Source organism: Macrotis lagotis, chromosome X (genome assembly GCF_037893015.1).
Source record: "Macrotis lagotis isolate mMagLag1 chromosome X, bilby.v1.9.chrom.fasta, whole genome shotgun sequence".
NCBI classification, from domain to species: domain Eukaryota; kingdom Metazoa; phylum Chordata; class Mammalia; order Peramelemorphia; family Peramelidae; genus Macrotis; species Macrotis lagotis.
Window position 1 is genome coordinate 272,143,244 of NC_133666.1, and position 24,088 is coordinate 272,167,331.

The 24,088-nt window shown below is 33.7% G+C and overlaps 1 pseudogene; it reads right to left on the bottom strand.

Annotated features, from left to right (window-relative positions):
- Positions 1-22,059: 22,059 nt before the first annotated feature.
- On the bottom strand, positions 22,060-22,917 carry LOC141501614 (caspase-6 pseudogene; annotated as a pseudogene).
- Between the last annotated feature and the right edge of the window lie 1,171 nt (positions 22,918-24,088).

Sequence of the window (24,088 nt, forward strand, 5' to 3'; positions counted from 1 at the left end):
TACTGATAATTCATATTAACTTTCTTATTTATTCATATAGTTAAAAGGAACATATATAGATAGGGCATAGATGGAAGCTGAATATGAGGGAATAATATATTAAAATATGAAATCAAGGGGTTAGGGAGGATCACACTGGGAGACAAAGAAAGAGGGAGATAGAATGGGGTAAATTACTTCATATAAAATCGTTTGCAGTGGAATCGAAGAATTGGGGGGTAAGGGAGAATGAGTGAATCTTACTCACATAGAAATTGACTCAGAGAGGGAGTAACATACACACTCAGTTGGGTATAGAAATCTATCTTACTCTAGAGAAAATAGCAGGGAAAGGGGATGAAAGAAAAGAGGTTGATGAGAAGGAGGGCAGATGGTGGGAGGGGTAAGTCAGAAGCAAGACACTTTTGAGGATGAATGGTAATAAATAATAGAATAAATGGGGTGGGAGGAATAGAATGGAAGGAAATACAGTTAGCAAGAGTAACTGTGGGAAGAAAAATATTGAAACAAATTTTTCTGATAAAGGCGTCATTTCTCAAACATAGAGAATTGAGACAAATTTATAAAAAAAAAAGAGCTGTTTCCCAATTGCTAAATGATCAAAGTATATGACCAGTGTTTGGATGAGATTATCAATACTAACTCTAGCCATAGTAAAAAAATCAGAGAAATGAAAATTAAAATAATCCCTGAGGTTTTAGTTACAGTTATTGGATTGGCTAATAGGACAGAATGGGAAAAATGACAAAAATTTAATGTAGGAAAAGGAGATATTAATGCATTGTTGGAAGAGTTGTCAAGACATTCAATAATTTTGTAGAATGAATTGGAACTATGCACAAAGGGCTATAAAAACCATTCATACCTTTTGACCTAGCAATGCCACTACCAGGTCTATATTCCAGAAGAGATGAAAAACAAAACAGAAAGAGACCTATATAAATAAGGATATTTATAACAGCTCTTTTCTGGTGGCAAGAAATTAGAAGCAGAGGGGATGCCCATCATTTAGGGAATGGCTAAACAAATTGTGCTATATATTATTGTGAAGGAACTTTATTTAATATAATAAATAATAAGCAGGATACTCTTAAAAATCCTGGAAAGACTTACATGAACAGATGCAGTGTGAAAGGTACTGTATATAAAATAAAAGCAATACTGAAGGATGATCAACTGTGAGTGCCGTGACCCAAGACAACTCTGATGGACTTATGATAAAGAATGCTATCCATCTCCAGAGAGATAACTGATATTGTCTGAGTACAGATGGAATCATATATTTTTAACTTATTTTTCTTGAGAGATCTTTTCTTTGGAGAGGTCTATGTTTTCCATAATACCAAGGCTATTATGGAATTATTTTGTATTACTACACATTTCTAACCTATATCAAATAACTTGTTTTCTCAATAGGCATGGAGAATGAAGAGAATTTGGAAATTAAAGTTTAAAAATGAATGTTAAAACTTGTTTCTATATGTAACTGGGTAAAACAAAATATATAAAAAAGTGTGAGCACTGAGTACTCGTAGGAACTGGGGGTGCCAAGGAGATCATGCAGAATAAGTAAGTTATTTCATCTAAGATGTAAAAGGCATCAAGTAACTGATAAAGGAGATAGCTTATTTTATAAGAGTGAAGGATAACAGAAAGATAGTTTGAGATTTGCATTTGAACATATGATATGATTAAAAATATTTTATTTGTTTTCCAAACACAAACAGTGGTAGTTTATACCAATCATTTCTTTTTTTTTGCAAAGTTTTGAGTTTTACATTTTCTCCTTTCATCCCTTTCTTCTGACAGAAGGCAATCTGATATAGACTCTGCATTTATAACCATGGTAAACATAGATCCCTATTGCTCATGTTGTGAAAGAAGAATCAGACCCAAACATAAGAAAGAAAATGTCAGAGAGAAAAAAATGACATAATATATAAGACAACTTTTATAAATTGAAGATAATAAGCTTTGGTCTTCATTTAAACTCCACAGATACTTCTCTGGCATTTTCTATCACAAATTTTTTAAAATTGTCTTTGATTATTGCACTGTTGAAATGAACAAGTCTATCTTGGTTGATCATCACCCCATATTTTTGGTAGTGTGTATAATATTATTCTGGTTCTGCTCATTTCACTCAACATCAATTCATGCAAGTCTTTCTAGGCTTTTCTGAAAATATGACATGAATAGATTTTCTAAGTTAACAAGAATTTATTTTCTAGTCCTCTGACTTATTCCCCATTGGTAAAAAAATAAAACCAAAAACCCTAAAACAATAAAAAATCGACATTGTAAAGCAAAATGAATTCCCTCATTGGCTATATACAGAAGTGCATTTCTCACATGCATATTAAGTCTATTATCTTCCTGTCAAGAAATGAATAGCATGCTTTATCATATTTTTTTTTGGAGTCATGAGTAGTCATTGTAATGTATTTAGTATAGAGGTCTTTCAAAGTTGTTTTTCTTTAAAATATTTCAATTATTATGATATATCTCCTGTCTCTCTCTGCTCATTTTATTTTGCATCAATTCATACAAATTTTTCCATGTTTCTCTTCAACTTCCCCTTTACTATTTCCTATGGCAAAATAGTACTCATTTATATTAATATGCCATAAATTGTTCAGTTATTTCTCAAATGACAGGTATCATTCTATTTTTCATTTCTTTACCACTAGAAAAAAAACTATTATGGATATTTCTGTATATGTAAAACACATAAAATGCTAAGACCAAAAAGAGGTTTCTACAGTATGATATATAGTATTTATATTATATTTTGAGAAAGACAAGGGCAATTGCACAAGTATAAAATATGTTAATGAATTATCAGTAACAGTGAAAGAGGAGGCCACACCAATGGAATCATGGATCTCTTAAAGTCAGTGATAAATCTCATCAATATCTTCAATAATCTTTTGCCTCTTGTTATAAACTTTTTGTACATAATGGTCACGTAATAAACATCTATTGAAATGAGTAGCAAAAAATTAATTTAGGTCAGTTCCTGAATCATCCATGCACATATTTCTGAGAGCATTATTTTGCTAGCTTCTTATGTATGCTTCTTTATATTTTTCAGAGCTTTTTTTTACAAATATTATCCTACCTCTGTGAAAAAAGTGGATAAGATATTTTCATTCTCATTTACTGAATGAAGCAATTAATTTGCAGAATTAAATGTCACTCAATTAATGACAGTTAGTCTTCCAGGATGGTCCTTTCCCCACTCCATCACAGTATTCTCAGCATCATGGGCAGAATGTCTGTAGAAGCCAAACCATAGTCTAGAAAAAAGAGAAAATTCCTGTAGAAGTTTTCTGAATTACATCTGCTTAACTGTATAAGGAACCATTGTCAGCATTTACTAGTATATTGGTTAAGAGGGTCTAGGATATAATCTATTTCCCTAATGGAAACACTCCTGAGTAAAGCATTCTCTATGTCCAAATAATTCAATGATGGAAGTACAGGAAGCTTCAAAATGAACTTCATGGAGATGTCAATTCTGATTTGACCTTGGAATAAAGTAGGAGGAATGGTGAATGTAGCTTTCCTCCTGCTGTTTTTAACACCAAAGGCTTAGAAACATGTAACAAAAATTCTGAGATAACTGAACTGTCCAGCAGGAGTTTTAGAAGCCCACAGCACACATATTTTAATAAAATGTAAATATCATAATCATAGGACAGCCATAAAGTAAAAACTATATTTTGGTAAATTCCTGTCATTACTATTATAATTATCTCTATGGTTATGTTTATCCCTCACACTTAGCTTGCTGAGAAGCAGTAAGCCACACATATCTAATCATATATTGTTCCTACCAGAATCCAATGCACTAATGCATTAAAAAAAATGACATCCAGAAGCAAAATGTACTCCTGGGAGGGGTAAGTGAAAAATTCTTTTGACAATAAGAATATCTCCCTCCTTCAATCCCCCCTTCCCCATCAACCTGAACCCAAGATACAATAGAAATAGCAATTGTGAAATCATTGGATTGTAGAAGAATCCAAGAGAGCCTAAAATTAAAACTGTAGGTTGAAGGATGGTATAGGAAGGGGCTTGGCTTTCAGGTAGGGTGAATAATGAGATACCTAAGGTGAAATCCACATGCACAATAAGAGAAACAAAGAAGAGGACCATTTTGCCTACCCTTACCTTTCTTGAAATTTCCTTACCTAGAAAAACTCCTTGAGGTAGAAAACAAAAGATCAGTACTTCTTTGTGCATATAGTGCCTTGCAATGGAAAGACACATTCAGACCGAACTTTCCCATCAATCCATGTGAATTCCTCAGATTTGTTGATTTGCTTTTGGAAGTCATATGACTCTAAACTTGAGATTGACACCAATTGCCTCTCTGCAAATGAGGAATTACTAGATTTTTTTGTACTATTATTTTTGATGGTTGAGTCACCTGGGTGTTGGAGGGAACTTATGGACTACAGAAGTGACTTATGGCAGTTGATATCAAGTAAAGAAAGATTTCAGATTTCTGTGATATTAGATAAAACTTTCACAGCTAGTGTTGGGTAATAGAAGTGTGCATCTGCGTGTGTGTGTGTGTGTGTATGTGTGTGTGTGTGTGTGTGTGCATATGTGTGAGTGTGTGTGTTTGTATGTATTGGGGGGTAAATTATGGGTGTAGGGGGAGGTATTATAAAGCTTTTGGAAAAGATATATACCAAATGACCAAAGAAATGTACATGGATGGATGTCTGTCTGAAAATGAAACTAGTTTTAAGAGAGTATATGGGTTGGATATATTTTTGTTTATGGCAAAAGAAGCAATAAAATTGAAACTGAACATTATATATTTATAATAATCAAGTCTGATCCTAAGGAAGAGATATAAGAATGTGTTTTTCCTCCTTTGTAGATGTAAGAGACTATGATTGTGAAGCACTGCATCTGCTTTTTGACTTGATTAGCATCCTGTTTGCCTTGCTTTGGTTGATTTATATCTTTGGTAAATCCCTGCAATGCGGTTTACAAAATCAGTCCAAGGAATATGGAATTTAGAGTCATAAAGCCCAGTGTCAAATTCTGCTCCTGCTACTTATTGCTTATCTGACCTCCAAAAAACTCCCTAGCCTTATTTATTAATTTATAAATGAGGGAGTTAAACAACAAATTATTTAGATACGCATTTATTAAACATTTTGCATGAGCTTTTTTTGGATAGATAAAAAAAATGACAAAAATAGAATTTCCTCACTCCAAGAAACTTCCCTTCTACTGGGGACATTAGATCATGTGATGAAAGTAAAAACATAAAAAAGACACACTTTGGCAGGATGAGATAAAAGAAAACTTCAAGGAAGATGTGACTACTGAAATACACTTTAAAAAAATAGAATATTTAAAGGGAAAAATAAGAAGGGAAATCATTATACATATGTTAGTTAGCTTAAACAAATATGAAGACATAGGAAATTGAATGTCAAGTTTGATTAAAAACCAATAGTTGAGTTTTGAAGGAATGTAGAGACATAATGGTGAGGTATGCAAATTGAGTCTGGAATGAAAGAATTTGATAGTGATCTGGTAGAAACTAGGTATAAACTAACATTTTGTATCATATAGCAAGATAAATTCCAAATTTATACAGAAAGAATGACATCATAAATAAATTAGAGAAGGAAGGGAGAAAGTTAACTGCAGGACAAATGCAAACAAATAATCTTTGCAGCAATTTTATCTGATATTGGTTTCATTTCTATGAGATATGGGGTATATATTCAAATTTATAAGTCATTTCCCCACTTGATAACTGGACAATGATACAAACAGTCTGTTTTCAAAGGAAGAAACATAGAATCTATCAATAATCATATGAAAAAATTCTCCAGATCATTAATAATTAGAAAAATGAAAATTAAATCAATTCTGAAATCTTATCAAACAATCACAATATTGGCAAAATCAAAAACAAGAAATAACGAATGCTGAAAGGGTTATGGGAAAGCAGCCACACTAGTTCACTGTTGGTAAAGTTGAAGATTTCTTTCTATTTATTATGGAAAGCAGCTTGGAAATATATTCCCAAAGTTATTTAATTGTGCCCAACCTTTGACCCAGAAATACAATTATTAAGTCTATATCACAAAGAGATCAAATAAAAAAGGCAATAACTAAAAGATACTCAACAATTGGGGAATTACTGAATTCATTATGATACATAAATGTAAATAAATATTATTCAGCTTTGAAAAATAATGATGGAGATGGCTTAAAGTGACCAGAACCAGGTGAACAATTAGTAATGATAATATGAAGAAGAAAATAAACTTTCAAGCACTAAGGAACTCTAATCAATATGATGCAAAAATTATTCCAGAGGATTCATGAAAAATACTTCCTGGAAGAAAGTTGATGGACTCAGTAGGGAGACTGAATTATACATCTATTGTATAATGTAAGAATATATTTTACTTGAAGATCCATAATTTTTCAAAGAATTACATTTTCTTTATGTGTGTGTGTGTGTGTGTGTGTGTGTGTGTGTGTATGTGTGTGTACTGAGGTAGAGCATAGAGTCACATTTTTGTTAATTAAAAAAATTTAAAATACAAACAAAGAGTAGAGATTAAGAAATTAATCTGGAGAAAACAAGTTAGATCAAAATTGTGGGAATGCTTAAATGGAAGTTTGGTAAGTTCAATTTTTTTTCCTGAGGATATAGTAAAAGTACCTGATTAGACTTAAGTATGAATAAAGTAACTTTAGTAGTTGTATGAAAACTAAATTTGAAAGGGGCCTAAATTAAAAAAAAAGGGGATTCTAATTAGAAGATTATTATAATTAAACTAGGAAATGAATGAGAAGGTCCTGAATCAAAGGTAGGAAATGTGGGAATAGATGCCAGAGAAATTTTAGGAGGCGAAATTAATAAAACTTGGCAACTGACTGGAAAGCAAAAGTGAAGGAGAGGAGAGAGTCAGTCTTAGCTCTGAGGATAAGAATGTGAGTGAAGGAAATTCCTCATTGGTACCAAACAAGAGTGGAACAAATAGGTCATGTGGAGAAGAATCAATTTCATTTTGGACATATTAAAATTCTGATGCCAATGAAGCATTGTGGTGGCAATGTCCAGCTGAAAGTGAAACTAGATTTAGGTGAGCATTTGGGTTGGGTATATTATTGTTTCTCTCTCTCTCTCTCTCTCTCTCTCTCTCTCTCTCTCTCTCTCTCTCTCTCTCTCTCTCTCTCTCTCTCTCTCGAGTTTATATCTAAAAAATCCTTCCCAAAACTTTCAAACTGAAATAATAATAATACAGACAGATGTGATTTAAAAAAAGGCAAGATACAGTGGCACATTCATCTCTTCTTTATTCTGGGTGCTATCCTGCTTGGAAAGCAGCCCAGAGGTAGTATTTATTCTCTTTACAGGTTTCTACAGCACATTCTTATTCATATTGAATTCCAAAATATTATTAAAAATAAAAAATTGTTTCAAGGTCATCATAAGGAAAGTAATTTATAAACTCACAAGTACTAAATAGAATCATGATTATTAAAAGATAGAAGATTGAAGACATAATTTGATCTGATGCTTCATTTTATCCATAAAGAAACTGAGGCTAAAGAAGTTAACTATTTGTGCAGGATCACATTGATAATAATAATAAACGAAGGCAAGATTCAAACCCTCATGGTCCCAGACTTTTTTCACTGCATCAAACAAATTTCCTTATGTAAACATGGGGCTTGGTCATTTTTACAGCAAAATAATGCTGAAAATGTAATGAAAAATTGTCACTAAGTTGTACAATATTATTTTTTCATTTTGGAAAAAAATATTTATTTTAATTAATCATTAAGAATTGAAATTCTAACTCACTATTTGACAAAAATTGTGAAAAACTGAAGAAGAATGTGGCAAAAATTAGGTACAGACCCATACATCATACCCTATACCAAAATAAGGTCAAAATGAGTACATGATTTAGACATAAAGGGTGACATCATAGATAAATTAGTAGACCAAGAAATTTATGTTCATACATGAATTAGAGCACATTATAACCTGCTAAATGAATGATTTTAATATATTAAATTAAAAAGTTTTTGCACTGATAAAATCAATGCTGACAAAATTAGAAGACAATCAGGAAGCTGGGAAACAATCTTCATAGCTAGGAGTTCTGATAAAGGTCTCATTTCTAAAATATATAGAGAATTGAATCAAATTTATGAGGTTACAAGTCATTCCCCAATTGATAAATGGTCAAAGGATATGAATAGACAGTTTTCAAATGAAGAAATTAAAGACAAATCTAATCATATGAAAAAATGCTCCAAATAATTATTGATTTGAGAAATACAAATTAAAACAACTATGAGATATCACCTCACACCTATCAGATTGGCCAGAATGAGAAAAAGGGAAAATGATCAATGTTGGAGAGGTTATAGGTGGGGGACATTAATGTATTGCTGGTGGAGTTGTGAATGGATCCAACCTTTCTGAAGAGCAATATGGAACTATGCCCCAAAAAGCAATAAAAATATTCATTCCCTTTGACCCAGCAATTACAATAATAGCCCTATATCCAGAAGAAATAATAAAAAATAGAAAAAGTCCAACATGTTGTAAAATATTCACAGCAGCACTTTTTGTAGTGGCAAAGAATTGGAAATTGCCCATCAATTGGGGAATGGCTAAACAAGTTATGGTACATGAATGCTATGGAATATTATTGTTCTATAAGTAACCATAAATGGTTGTACTCTACAGAAACATGGAATGACTTACGTGATCTGGTGCTGAGCAAAGTGAGCAGAACTAAGAGAACAATGCACACATTAACAACAACATTGTTGTTGAGATGATCAATCTTGATGGAAGCAGCTTCTCTCAAGCAGTTCAGGGAGGACAACTGGCTGACTATGGACTATGTTATCCCCATCCAGAGGAAGAAAAACAAACCAAAACAAAACACACACATAAAGACACACACACACACACAAAATCAACTCTTCAGAATCGGATGAAAACTTCATAAAAATTATCTTTTATTCATCTCTTTCCATTAATCCTAATTCCAAATCCTGAAAATGACTAATCTGTAAACATGTTTATCATAAATAGGTATATACAATGCTAACTTGACTGTTTGCCACTGAGGATGGGGTGGGTCTGAAGGGAGGGTGGAAGGAAATTTTGAACTTTAAATATATATGTGTGCATATGGATAAAAATGAAAAATAAGTAATAAAAATGAACATGGGAAAAATTGAAATTCTAAATCTCTCTCTTTTTCCCTACTCTCTCATGCATTATGTAGGCAAAAAAAATGATATTAATTTATTTGTGAAATCATAGAAAACTTATTTTCAGGCCAATCATATTACAGCAATACAAAAGAAAGAGAAACAAGGAAAATAAAGGGAAAAAATTGTTGAAATTTGCATTGACTCTGGAAAGAATTATTTTGGATCACTGTAATGATCAGAATAGCTGATTCATTCATAGTTGCTGATCATATACTATTGCTGTTACTGTGTATAGTGTTAGTAGAAAGCAACTTGAACAATGCCTAAGGAACTATAAAACTGCTTAGACCCTTTGATCCAACACTATCACTGCTGGGTCTGTATCCCAGACATCATAGTAAAAGAAAAGAGAACTATTTGGGCAAAAATATATATGTATATATCAGTTCTTTTCGTGGTGATAAATAATTGAGAATAGAAGGAATAGAAAGGGGAAGGTTAAAAAAGAATTGGGGAATTGCTTAACAAATTGTGGTATATGATTTTGATGGAATATCATTTTGCAATAAGAAATAATGAGCAGGATGCTTTCAGAAAAACTTGGGAAGACTTATTTGAACTAATGCAAGGTGAAATGATCAATAATACTATGTCCTATGGATATAGTTCCAAATTGCTCTTCAGAATGCGTGGATCAGATTACAACTCCACCAACAAGGCATTAGTGTCTCAGTTTTGCCCCATCCCTTTCAGCATTGATTATTTCCCTTTTTGTTTCCTATTGTTTTGGTCAATCTGATATGTGTAAGGTGGTATCTCAGAGTTGTTTAAATCTGCACTTGTCAAATTAATAATGATTTAGAGGATTTTTTTTCATATGACTAAGGATAGCTTTAGTTTCTTCATTTGAAAACTATTGAAAACTCTCATATCCTTTGATCATTTGTCAATTGAGTAATGACATATTCTTATAAATTTGATTCAGGTTTCTATAAATTTTAGAAATGAGTCCTTTATCAGAAACACTGTATTCCATTTAATTTTGGTTGCATTGGTTTTTATTTGTGCAAAACCTTTTCATTGTTTTGTAATCAAAATTACATTTTATAATGTGTAGATCCTGTATCCATTCTGACCTAATCTTGGTATAGGGTATGAACTGTTGTTCTATGCCTAGTTTCTGCCATGCTTTTATCTAGTTTTCCCAGAGTTTTTGTCAAATTTTTAGTTTTAGCCCAGAAGCTGGGCTTAAAGCTTAATTGCTTTTAGCAATTAATGGATCACTATAGGGGGTATAGGGGGTGGCTAGGTGGTGCAGTGCATAGAGCACTGACCCTGGAGTCAGGAATATCTGAGAACAAATCTGACCTCAGACATTCCAATCCTTTATGGTTTCTTATAGAACAATAATATTCCATAGTATTCATGTATCATAACTTGTTTAGCCATTCTCCAACTGATGGGCATCCCCTCAATTTGCAATTCTTTGCCACTACACAAAGAGCTGCTATGAATATTCTGGATCATGTAGGATTTTTCCCCTTTTTAAAAAAATTCTTCTCGATATAGACCTAGAATTGGAATTGCTGGAATAAAGGCTATGAACATTTTTATTGATCTTTGGGCATAGTTCCATATTACTCTCTAGAAAGGCTGGATCCCGTCACAACTCCACCAGCAATGTATCAATGTCCAGTCTTCCCACAACCTCTCCAACACTGATCATTTTCCCTTTTTCTCATCTTACCCAATCAGATAGATGTGAGATGATATCTCACAATTGCTTTAATTTGCATTTCTCTAATCAATAATGATCTGGAGCATTTTTTCATATGATTATATATAACCTTAATATCTTCATTTGAAAACTGTCTGTTTATAACCTTTGACCATTTATCAATTGGGAAATGATCTGTGACCTTATAAATTTGATGCAATTCTTTCAATATTTTTGAAATTAGACCTTTATCATAACTCCTAGTTGTAAAGATTGTTTCCCAGCTTTCTGTTTTCTTTCTGATTTTGGCAGCAATAATTTTATTAGTGAATTTCCTCTTCTGTTATTCTGGCAGTTTATATTTGTGTAACTATTCTTCCATTTTACTCAGACTGTCAGATTTATTGGCACACAATTGGGTAAAATAGTTCTGAATTATAACTTTAATTTCTTCTTTAGTGGGGATGAATTCACTTATTTTATTTTTTATACTAGTAATTTGTTTTTCTTCCTTACTTTTAAAAAAATCAGATTAACCAAAGTTTTATCTATTTTATTGTTTTTTCATTTAAAAAACTTTTAGTTTTATTGATTAGTTCAACAATTTCTTGCCTTCATTTTTTAATTTTTCATAATTTTTAATTTGGTATATAATTGAAGATTTTAAATTTGTTTTCCCTAGCTTATTTAGTTGCATGTCTAATTCATAGATCTCCTCTTTCTCTGCTTTATTTATATAAACATTTAGACATATAAAAATTTCCTCTAATACCTGCTTTACCTGTATGTCACATGGTTTTTTATGTTGTTTCATTATTGTAATCTTGAATGAAATTATTAGTTATTTCTGTGATTTGTTGTTATATCCACTCAAGCAAAGCTTATGTAGTCAACATTCTTTAATGTCTACCAAAAGGAAAGAATGGCAGAATCATGACAATGAGATTGCTACTTCCATGAAAAATCCATGCCACCATCACCAGTGACTATACTCTCACTGTGGTGAATACTGATGAAGTTAAAGGAAAATTATATGAAGACCCTTATCATCAATGTACCAAAAGAAGAAAAACTTATAATTTTCAGTGACTTTAATGCTCAGATTAGCAGCCATGACAGGGATTCCTTTGGAGGAATGGAGTGGAAAAAACAACAACAATGGTCACCTACTATTGAAGACTAGCATATTTCATGACATAACTCATCACAAACACTGCCTTCCATTTACCTATATGTAATCAAGCTTCTTAAATGTACCCTGGTAGTAAAGATCTGCATCTTGTAGATCATGTGATTGTAAGGAGAAGAGACAGTTAGGATGTGAGAGTGGAAAAGGAAATGTGTGATACAGAGTCCTGAACTGTTCAGTCTCATCCTCTTTAAGCTAAATATTCACATTCAACCAAAGGATAGTCCCAAGGCAAAATGAATACCAGAAGAGTTAGTGACACGAGATTAGAGTGTCTCTCTGGGTGGGAACAGTTTAACACTAACTTGGGGGAAAAACTGAACCAATACACAGTTACAAACAGTGGAGCAGGAAAAAGAGTGGGCAGCTTTCAGAGATCTGGTGTACAGTCTGCATCTACTCATCTGTGATAGAACACCAACAAACACCAAGACTGGTCTGATGAAATTGATGGGGAAATACCAAAGCTGCCAAATGAAAAACGAGAACTCCACAAGGTTTACCAGCAAGATAGTTCATCCATTTATAAGAAGGCAGCATTTAATGCCATCAGAAGTAAAGTATATCAAAGCTTAGAGAGAGAGATGCAGGACTCTTGGCTCAATAAATAGACAGATAAAATTCAATTTTATGTAGACAGTAACAAACCAAAATGCTTTTATTATACTCTGAACACTATTTATGGATCAAAGACCTATGGTGCATCTCAATGCTCAGTGCTGATGGAACCATATAGATTAATAATAGGGACATTATCCTAGAGAGATGGGATGAACACTTCCATAGTATTCTTAATGGACCATCATCAATCATTGCAGAAGCCACTGCCTGCTTACCTCAAGTTGAAGTCAATCAGTCTCTAGCTCAAGTTCTAATTGAAGAAGAGGTTTTGAATGATATTAGACTCCTTTCACATGGCAAAGGCCGTGGTGCTAATTTTATCCCAGCTGAGCTCTACAAGGTGGGGAATCTGTTGTTCATCTAAAAACTGATTGAGATTTTTCAGGTTATATGGCATGAAGAGCTTCTCTACCAGAATTCAAGGATACCTTTATTGTCCATTTCTATAAAGGTAAAGGGAATAGATTGTCCTATGACAATCACAGGTGTATTTCTCTTTTAGTATTTGCTTGTAAGAGTCTTGTTTAATATATCTGCAAAGGTATTCAGAAAAGGTTGGTCCCACTAGGGTAGAGGAGAAGCATGGCCCAATGAAGGGAGTGGAAAGGAGCACAGTGCAGGGAGCTAATACCAGTATGGGTGGATACAGGGGAGGTCAGCCTGTGACTCAGTCACAGCAGAGAACTGTGGTAAAGGCTTCTGGATTCTGACTCAGCAGACCAATGGAACAACAGCCCATCTGGGAGGGCTTCAACAGATGTACCACTTTTACCCTATTCAGCAGGCACAACTGGTAAAATGGCCCCAGGCCATTGAGTAAGCTCATAGCATTCCCAATGTGGGGGATGCTTGCAGACCTCTAACCCAACATAAGAAATTTGTTATGACAGAGAGCCCAAAATAGGAAAGAAAAATCAGAGTAAAGCGATGCCAATGGATAGCTACTTTGTAAATAAAGCACAAAACAGTATCTCAGAAGATGATGACAGAAAGAATACTACAAATCAAACCCCAGAGGGAAATATGAATTGGTATTTAGTACAAAGAGACTTCTAGGAAGAGCTCAAAAAGAATGTTAAAAATTATATGGAAAAAATTGATAAAATAAATGTAAGAGAAATCCTTGCAAATGGAAACTGAAAAAAAGCTGACCGAAGAAAATAAAACTTTTAAAAATTCAAGCAATCTCAAAAACAGGGTTGACCAATGGCAAAAGGAGTTGCAAATACTAACTGAAGAAAATAATTCTTTGAAAAATAGAATTGCACAAGTTGAAACTAATGACTCTATGAGACATCAAAAATCACTCAAGCAAAATTTTAAAAAATGAAAAAATAGATTAATTATAAAATACTTCAGTAGAAAAATAGACTGAACTATAAATTAGATCCAGAAGAGATCTTACGATTTAAGAATTATTGAACTACATGAAAACCATTTTAAAAAATATCTGAGGCAGCATCTTTAAAGGAAATTATCTAGAATGAGAGGGCAAAACAGTCACTCAAAGAATCCATTGATCACCTCCTGAAAGGAATTTCAAAAAGAAAACTCCAAGAAATATTGTAGCAACATTCCTGAATAAGCAGATCAATAAAAACATATAGCACACACTCAGAAAAAAGAAAACAATTCATATATCAAGGAGTCACAGTCAGGATTATGCAGGATTTGGCAATGTCGACATTAAAGAATTAAATAGCCTGTAATATGATATTCTGGAGGGCAAGGGAGCTTGGATTACAAGTATGAATAAACTATCCAATAAAACTGAGTACTCATTCAGGGAAAAAGATGGACACTTAATGAAATAGATAATTTTCAAATTTTCCTTATGAAAAGATCAAAACTGAACTGAAAATTCAACCTTCAAACATGGGATTCAAGAGAGACATTAACAGATAAATAGGGGAAAAGAAAAAGAAAGTTATTCAAAAGAATTTAACTGATTACATATCAACAAGGGAGCAAGATGTTTGTAACTCTTGAGAATTTTATCTCCATTAGAAGGAGTATATTTGACATAAAGTAATGACATAAATTTATTTTGATAAGATGACATTAAAAATTAAGATCTTAATAAAAGGAATCTTTTTGGAAAAAGTGGAAGTGGGAGGTGTAATGGGATAAAATGCATTACATAAGGTGACAAAAAGGACCTATTAGAGTAGAAGGAAAGAAGGAAGGGGGGTGAGAATTACTTGAATCTTACTTTAATCAGATTAGGTTCAAAGAGCAAATTATATATACACTCAAGGGCTCACAAAACATACTACAGAGAATTAGGAGAGGAAAAACAGGGCAGGGGAGGAAAGAGAGAACCATTAGAAGAGAGAGGAAGAAAGGAACAGAAAGGGAAAAAAGGAAAGAAAAAATGGAGGAGAATGATAGAAGGGAGGAGAAATTAAGGAAGTGGTGATCAGAAGCAGAACACAGCCAATGAGGAAGAAATTAAAGTAGTAACTCAGAGCTATTTTGCCCTGTATGCCAATAAACTTGACAATCTAAGTGAAATAGATGATTATTTACAAAAATATAAATTGCCCAGATTAACAGAAATCAAATATTTAAATAATGATATTTTAGAACAAGAAATTTAACAAGCCATCAATTCACTCCCTAAGAAAAGATATCCATGACCAGATGGGTCTATATAAGTTCCTGCCATGAAACCAATATGGTGCTGATACACACTGATATAAACCAGGAAGTCAAAGCAGAGAGAGAAATTATAGAGCAATTTCCCTAATGAAGATTAGTACATAATTTTAAACAAAATGTTAACAAAAAGATTACAGTATGTTATCACTAGGAGAATACTTTATGATCAGGTAGGATTTATACCAGAAATTCAGGATTGGTTCAATAGAAGAAAAAATTCCAGCATAATTGACCATCTGAATAGCAAAACTAACAAAAATCATATAATTATCTCAATAGATACTGAGGTTTTTGACAAAATACAACACCCATGTCTTTTAAAAAAACACTAGAGCATAGGAATAAATGGAATTTTTCCATGATTGATTAGTAGTGTCTATATAAAACCACCAACAAGCATTATATGTAATGGGGAAAGCAAGAAATTTTCCAATAAGATCAGGGGTGGAAAAGGATGTCCATTATCACCACTATTATTCAATAGTTTATTGGAAATGTTAGCTTTGACAGTAAGAGAAGAAAAAAAATGAAGGAACTAGAATAGACAATGAGGAAACAAAATTTTCATTCTTTGAAATAATATTATGGTATTCTTAGAGTATGCTAGAAAATCAAATAAAAAACTACTTGAAACAATTAGAACTTTAGTAACTTTGAAAAAAATAAACCCACACAAATCATCAGCATTACTATCTATTAACAACAAAATCCAATAGCAAGAGAAAGAAATTTTATTTAAATTATCTGTAGGAAATATAAAATAATTTGGAGTTTACTTGCCAAGAGAAACCCAGAAATTATATGAAAACAATTACTGAACACTTTTCAGACAAATAAAATCATATCTAAATAATTGCAAAATTGTCGATTGATTATGATTAGGCCTAACTAATATCATACAAATGAAAATTCTACCTAAATTAAATTATATTTTAGTGCCATACACATCAAACTACCAAAATTATTTTTTTAAATACTTTATTTGACTTTTCCAATCCACCCCCCCCATTCTTGCTTCCCTCCCGCCACCCCCCAATGGAAGGTATTCTGTTAGTCTTTACATTGTTTCCATGGTAGACATTGATCTCAGTTGAAAGTGATGAGAGAGAAATCATATCCTTTAGGAAGAAAAATAAAGTATAAGAAATAGCAAAATTACATAATAAGATAATGAATTTTCTTTTCTAAATTGAAAGTATTGGTCTTCGGTCTTTGTTCAAACTTCACAGTTCTTTCTCTGGATACAGATGGTATCATCCATTGCAGATAGCCCAAAACTGTCTGTGATTTGTTCCAGTGAAGGAATGAGAAGGTTCATTGAGGTTGATCATAGCCCCCATATTGCTGTTAGGGTGTCCAGTGTTTTTCTGGTTCTGCTCATCTCACTCAGCATCAGTTCTTGCAAATCCTTCCAGGTTTCCCTGAATTGCCATCCCTCCTGGTTTCTACTAGAACAATAGTGTTCCATGACACACATATACCTCACTTTGCTAAGCAATTCCCCAATTGAAGAACATTCACTTGATTTCCAATTCTTTGCCATCATAAACAGGGCTTCTATGAATATTTCTTTGCAAGTGATGTTTTTACCCTTTTTCATAATCTCTTCAGGGTATAGACTCTGTAGTGATATTGCTGGATCAAAAGGTATGCACATTTTTGTTGCACCTTGGGCATAATTCCAAATTGCTCTCCAGAAAGGTTGTATGAGTTCACATCTCCATCAACAATATATTAGTGTCCCAGATAACCCACATCCCTTCGAGTATTGATCATTGTCTTTACTGGTCATATTGACCAGTCTGAGAGGTGTTAGGTGATACCTCAGAGATGCTTTAATTTGCATTTTTCTAATAAGTAGTGATTTAGAGCAATTTTTCATATGAATATGGATCGCTTTGATTTCCTCAGCTGTAAATTGTCTTTGCATATCCTTTGACCATTTGTCAATTGGGGAATGACTTGCTTTTTTTGAAAACTTGATTCAGTTCTCTATATTTTTTAGAAAGGAGTCCTTTGTCAGAAATTATAGCTGTAAAACTTTTTCTCGATTTAGTACATCTTTTGATCTTGGTTACAGTGGTTTTGTCTGTGAAAAGCTTTTTAATTTAATGTAATCAAAATTATCTAGGTTTTTTCCTTAATGATGTTCTCTATCTCTTCCTTGGTCATAAACTGCTTCCCTTTCCCAAGATCTGACAGGTAAACTACTCCTTGATATTCTAGTTTGCTTATAATATTGTTTTTTTTATTTTTAAGTCCTGCATTCATTTTGATCTTATCTTGGTATAGGGTTTGAGGTATTGGTCTAGTCTAATACAAACTTCCTATTTTCCCAATATTTTTTTATGAAAGAGAGAGTTTTCATCCAAATAGCTGGACTCTTTGGGTTTATCAAACAACATTTCCTGCTATTGCACCTAGTCTATTCCACTGATCCACCATTCTATTTCTTAGCCAATACCAGACAGTTTTGATGACTGATGCTTTATAATATAATTTTATATCTGTTAAGGCTAAGCCATCTCCTTTGCACTTTCTTTCTTTGAATCCCTGGAAATTATTGACTTTTTATTTCTCCATATAAATTTACTTAAAACTCTTTCTAACTTACTAAAATACTTTTTTTTGGAATTTTGATTGGTAGGGCCCTAAATAAATAGTTTTGTTTTGATAGAATTGTCATTTCTTTTATATTAGCTTGACCTATCGATGAACAGGTGATGTTTGCTCAGTTATTTAAATATGATTTTATTTGTATGAGAAATGTTTTGTAATTGTTTTCAAAAAGTTTTTGAGACTGCCTTGGCAGGTAGACTCCCAGGCATTTTATATTTTCTGGGGTTATTTGAACGGGATTTCTCTTTTTAGCTCTTTCTGCTGTATTGCTAATCATATATAGAAATGTTGAGGATTTATGAAGGTTTATTTTATATCCTTCCACTTTGCTAAAGTTATTATTAATTAATTATTAATAATTATTAATTATTTCCAGTAGTTTTTTGGATGATTTTTTTTGGATTCTCTAGGAATACCATCATGCCATCTGCAAAGATTGAGAATTTTATCTCTTCCTTCTCAATTCTAATTCTTTCAATTTCTTTTTGTTCTCTTATTGCTGAAGCTAACATTTCTAATTCAATATTGAATAGTAGTGATGATAATGGGCATCCTTGTTTCACCTCTTATCTTATTGGGAATGCCTCTACTCTAACCCCATTGCATATAATGCTTGTGATGGTTTCAGATAGATACTACTTATTATTCTAAGGAACAATCCATTTATTCCTACACTCTCTAGTGTTTTTAGGAGGAATTGTTACTGTATTTTGTCAAAAGCTTTTTCAGCATGTATTGATAGGATCATATGATTTCTGATAGATTTACTATTGATATAATTAATTAGACTGTTTTTCTAATATTGAATCAACCCTGCATTCCTGGTTTAAATTCTACTTGATCATAATGTGTCATCCTAGTGATAACTTGTTGTATTCATTTGCTAAGATTTTATTTAAGATTTTTGTATCTGTATTCATTAGGGAAATAGGACTATAATTTTCTTTCTCTGTTTAACTCTTCCTGGTTTAGCTATCAGCACCATACTATTGTGATGGAAAGAGTTAGGCAGAGTTCTGTCTTCACCTATTTTTCCAAAGAGTTTATATAGAATTGGAACCAATTGTTCCTTCAGTGTTTGATAAAATTCTTTTGTGAATCCTCCTTACACTGGAGATTTTTTCCTTATAGGGAGTTCGATAATGGTTTGTTGAATTTCTTTTTCTGAGATAGGGTTATTTAGGTTTTTAATGTCCTTTTTAGTTAATCTGGGCAACTTCAATTTTTGTAAATATTCATCCATTTCACTTAGATTGTCCTATTTTTGGCATAGAGTTGGACAAGATAATTCTGAATTATTACTTTAATTTCCTCCTCATTGGTGATGAATTACCTTTTTTCATTGATGATACTAGAAATTTGGTTTTCTTTTTTCTTTTTTTAAATCTAATTGACCAGAGGTTTACCAATTTTATTGTTTTTTTATTCATTGAACTAGCTCTTGGTTTTATTTTTAGTTCAATAGTTTTGTTGCTTTTGATTTTATTATTTTCTCCTTTAATTTTTAGAATTTATAATTTGGTATTTAATTGGGGGTTTTAATTTGTTCTTTCTTTATTTTTTAGTTGCATATTTAGTTCATTGATTTCTTCTTTCTCTAATTAATTCATGTAAGCATTTAAAGATATAATATATCCCCTGACAGCTACTTTGCGTGTATCCCATAAGATTTTGTATATTGTTTCATTATTGTCATTATTTAGGATGAAATAATTAATTCTTTCTATAATTTGTTACTTGAAGAACTCATTCTTTAAAATGAGGTTATTTAGTTTCCAATTGGTTCTGGGTCTATATCTCCCTTGCCCAATATTGCATATGATTTTTATTGCATTATGATCTGAGAAAGACGTATTCACTCTTTCTGCCATTCTTCAACTGATCATTAAGTTTTTATGCCCTAGTATATGATCATTTTTTTTTTTGTGTAAGTGCCATGTACTGCAGGAAAAAAATATTCCTTTCTATCACTATTCAATTTTCTCCATAAGTCTATCATATCTAGCTTTTCTAACAATCAATTACCTCATTAACTTCCTTCTTGTTTATTTTATGATTAAATTTATCTAAATCTGAGAGCAGGAGTTTGAGATCTCCCAGTAGTAGAGTTTTGCTGTTTATGTCTTCCTGTAGCTAGCTTGTTCAACTTCTCCTCTATGAATTTAGATGCTATACCATTGGGCATATATATTTAGTATTGAAATTACTTTATTGTCCAAGGTACCTTTTAGGAGGATGTAGTTTCCTTCCTTATCTCTTTTAACAGTATCTATTTTTGCAGTTGCTTTGTCTGAGATAGGGATAGCAATCCCTGCTTTTTTCACTTTGACTGAAGCAAAATATATTTTACTTCAACCTTTTACCTTTACTCCATATTATCTCTCTGCTTCAAATGAATTTCTTGTAAGCAGCACATTGTAGGATTCTGGTTTTTAATCCACTCTGCTATCCACTTACGTTCTAAGAGAGAGTTCATCCCATTCACATTCAAAGTTATAATTACCAACTCTTTATTGCCCTCCATGCTATCTTCCTTCTGTTTGTATTTCCCCCCTTTTCCCCTTTATCCATATTTCCCAGTGTTTTGTTTCTGAATACCACCACCTTCAATGTGTTTGCCCTCCTATATCCACCCCTCCCCTTTCTTTCCCCTTTTCCTTTTCCCCTTCTTCCCTTCTGTTAGTTCCCCTTTTTCTCTCCCCCTCCCTGTCTCCCCCTCCCCTTTCCCCCTTTTAATACTTGAAAGGTAAGCTAAGTTTTTTAACTTAACTGAGTGTGTGTAGGTTAACTTCAAGCCAATCTAATGAGATGAAGATTCAGGTAATTATCACTTCCTCCCTTCTTCCTCTCTATTACAATTGGTCTTTTGTACCTCTTGATGTAATGAGATTTAACCCATACTATCTCCTCCATCCTCCCATCTCCTTACTGTCCCCCTTTTTGGAGGTATTGTTTTTAAATCATTCTATCTGAGTCACAGAAAAGTTATGAGTATCCATCACTTCTGGCTAAGTACATTTTCTCTAATAGAGTTATAGTTCTCAAGAGTTTTGAGAATCTTTCTCCCAAGTGGGGATATAGCCAGTTTCATCTGATTGGATAACAGATTTTTTTACCTTTTTTACCTTTTCATGTATCTCTTGAACCTCCTGTTTGATGTCCAAATTTTCTACTTAGCTCTGGTCTTTTCATCAGAAAAATGTTGGAAGTCTCCCATCTCATTAAATGTCCATCTTTCCCCCTGGAAGACAAGGCTCAGCTTTGCCATATAGTGGATTCTTGGCTGCATTCCAAGCTCCCTTGCTCTTTGGAATATCTCATTCTAGGCCCTTTGATCCTTTAATGTTAATGGGGCAGGTCCTGTTTAATCCTTACTGTGGCTCCTTTTGTTTCTTTCTGGCTGCATGCAGGATTTTCTCTTTTAACTGATAGTTCTGGAATTTGATCACAACATTCATTGGTGTTTTCATCTTAGGATCTCTTTCTAGAGGGGATTGATATATTCTTTTTTTAAATGTTATTTTTGATGTAAATTTTATTGAATTTGAATTGAATGTAATCAAAATATGAAATGTGGGAAATGACTGGCTGATTTTTATTTTTCACTCTTTAAATAAAAGCTATTAATGAACATTAGAAAACAGACTGAAGATGAAACAAACATGCCACAAGTACAAGCTAGAAGCACCTAATAATTTGGTTAGGCTACCCATTCATGAAATGAGTCATTCATAAATTCTCAGGAAAGTGATTCCATGATTTTCCCTGAGATTGTTGTCAACACAATATATTAGCTTTAAAAATGAAGATTAATAAAAGTACCAATTTTGTGTGAAAGTGTTCCCGTTTCCCTTTGAAAACTGCTATACTGAACAGTGAGATTCTGTCCCAAAATGGGCATCTGATTAAAAAATTTTAAAGGCACTGGATCCCATTTAAGATGCTAATTGTACAAAAAAGGGGGGGTGGGGTGGGAAGGAGGAGATCATGCCTCCACAATGTATGTTTAAAACAATTACTCAGACTTTGGAAGGAGAAAGAGCTTTTTGGTCAGCATGGAGGCAAAACAGGGGACCTGCTTTTTCCCGATGGCTTTCGGGTCCTTGCAGAAGTCTACAGAGTGATGGGAAACTTTCCTGTTCACCAGAGTGAGATGTTCAGTGAACTCCAGGGAGGAGCTGTACTTTCCCAGAATCTCACACAAGTCTTGAATGTACCAGGAACCATTCACTGTTTCACGGTGAGAATAATAACCTTCTGCCACGGAGTAACACATGAGGAAGTCAGCCCCAGCAGGGAGAGTGTGAACAGACTCAGCGCCCACTTCTGTCTCGTTGATGTCCACCGAGTCAGGCTGACAATCCACCGCGTCCAAAGGAATGACTGGGACATCATGCTGGTCGCCCAACATGCCTGAATGACAAATACCTTATGTTTCCCAACTAAGCTCTGACAGTTGTCTCCTTTAAACAAGGAGGTCAGCTTCTGAATGTCAATTTTGGCATCATAAGCATAGATGTGATTTCACACAAGAAGCAGTATGCATCCGCATGGCTAGAGGTGGACACCCTATGAATGGCCTTTAGCAGTTCTTCAGCTTTCAGATCATCATAGCAAATCACTTCAAAACCCAGATTTGAAAGCCTTCATTTAAGGTTTTCTCTGTCAGCCCAGGTGCCACGCCTTTCTGGCAAAGCCAAATGCCAGAAGAACCGGTCATGATTGAAGATCAAAGCTATGCCTCTCCTCTTGTGATCCATTCTGTACCTTTCTTCCGGATCAAGTACTTCACTTCTAATAAAGGCATCCACTTCTGTCTCATTTTGTTCAGCACCTGGGGCCGAGGAGTCCCGCCTGGGGTCAGGGAGCTCATGGCAGCCGCTGCTGGGCTCGCTCGCAGGGCTGCCGCTCTTCCTGGCTAGGGCGGCAGCCCTGCCCCGTTCCTGGTCCGGGTGATATATTCTTTCAATAACTATTTTGCCCTCTGGTTCCATGATATCAGGGCAACTTTCCATCATGAAATCCTTCAATATTAAGTCCAGACTATTTTTCCTTCAATTTTTGGAGAAAAGTCTATAATTCTCAGTTTGTCCCTTCTTTATCTGTTCCTGAGTTCAGTGGTTTTGCTGATGAGGTAGTTTACATTTTCTCCTATTTTCTTGATCTTTTTTTTAAATAGACTCTTGTTGTCTCAGGAAGTCATTAGTTTCCACCAATTCCATTCCCTTTTTTAGAGAAAAATTTTCTTCATTTACCTTCTGCTAACTCCATTTCCAATTGGTCAATTCTATTTTTGAGGTTTTCCATTTGCCCAAGTAGAGTTTTGAGAGAATCATTTTAATTTTACATTTTCCCAATTAAGGATTTGAAAGAATTATTTTATTTTTTTATTTGCCCAATTGAAGAGCTGAGAGAGTTATTCTCATTTTGTATTTGTCCAGTTGTATTTTCTAAGGATTTGTTTTCTTGTTGCAAGGTACTAATTTTCTCTTGAGGTTTTTTTCCCAATTTTTCCAATTGACTTTTAAACTTCTTCCTGATTTTTTTTAAGGAAGTCTTTCTGGGCTGGAGATCAATTCATATTCTCCTCAGAAGTGCTAGATCCCTCTGGGTTAGAATCTATTTCTTCCAAGTATTTCTCCATGCATCCCCCTTTTCACTTGTCTTTCTTCATCTTTCTAGGATCTTGTTTTGGGGGGTTGGGGTTGACTCTCAGAGATTTGCTTTTGAATATCCTAGAGGCTTTGTTCACTTGGCTTAGTAATTTCAAGGGTTGGCCAGTAGGGAGCACTGGTTGCTTTCTTTGGAGTGTTTGAGGCCCTCAGCAGCAGCATCTGAGCTGACCTTGAACAATGTGCTGAGCCCTGAGGGAGTGAGTTAAACTCTCTTTCCATTGAGTGAACTCTTTTGCCCACACCTGAACCTGAGGGGGTGGGGGGTTGTTTATTGTTTGTTCTGGGAAAAGGGCTCTGCTGGAAGTATGGTGCTCAGGTCCCTTGCCCAGCTGGTTGTTCTCCAGGCATGCTCTGAAACTCTCTGTGTTG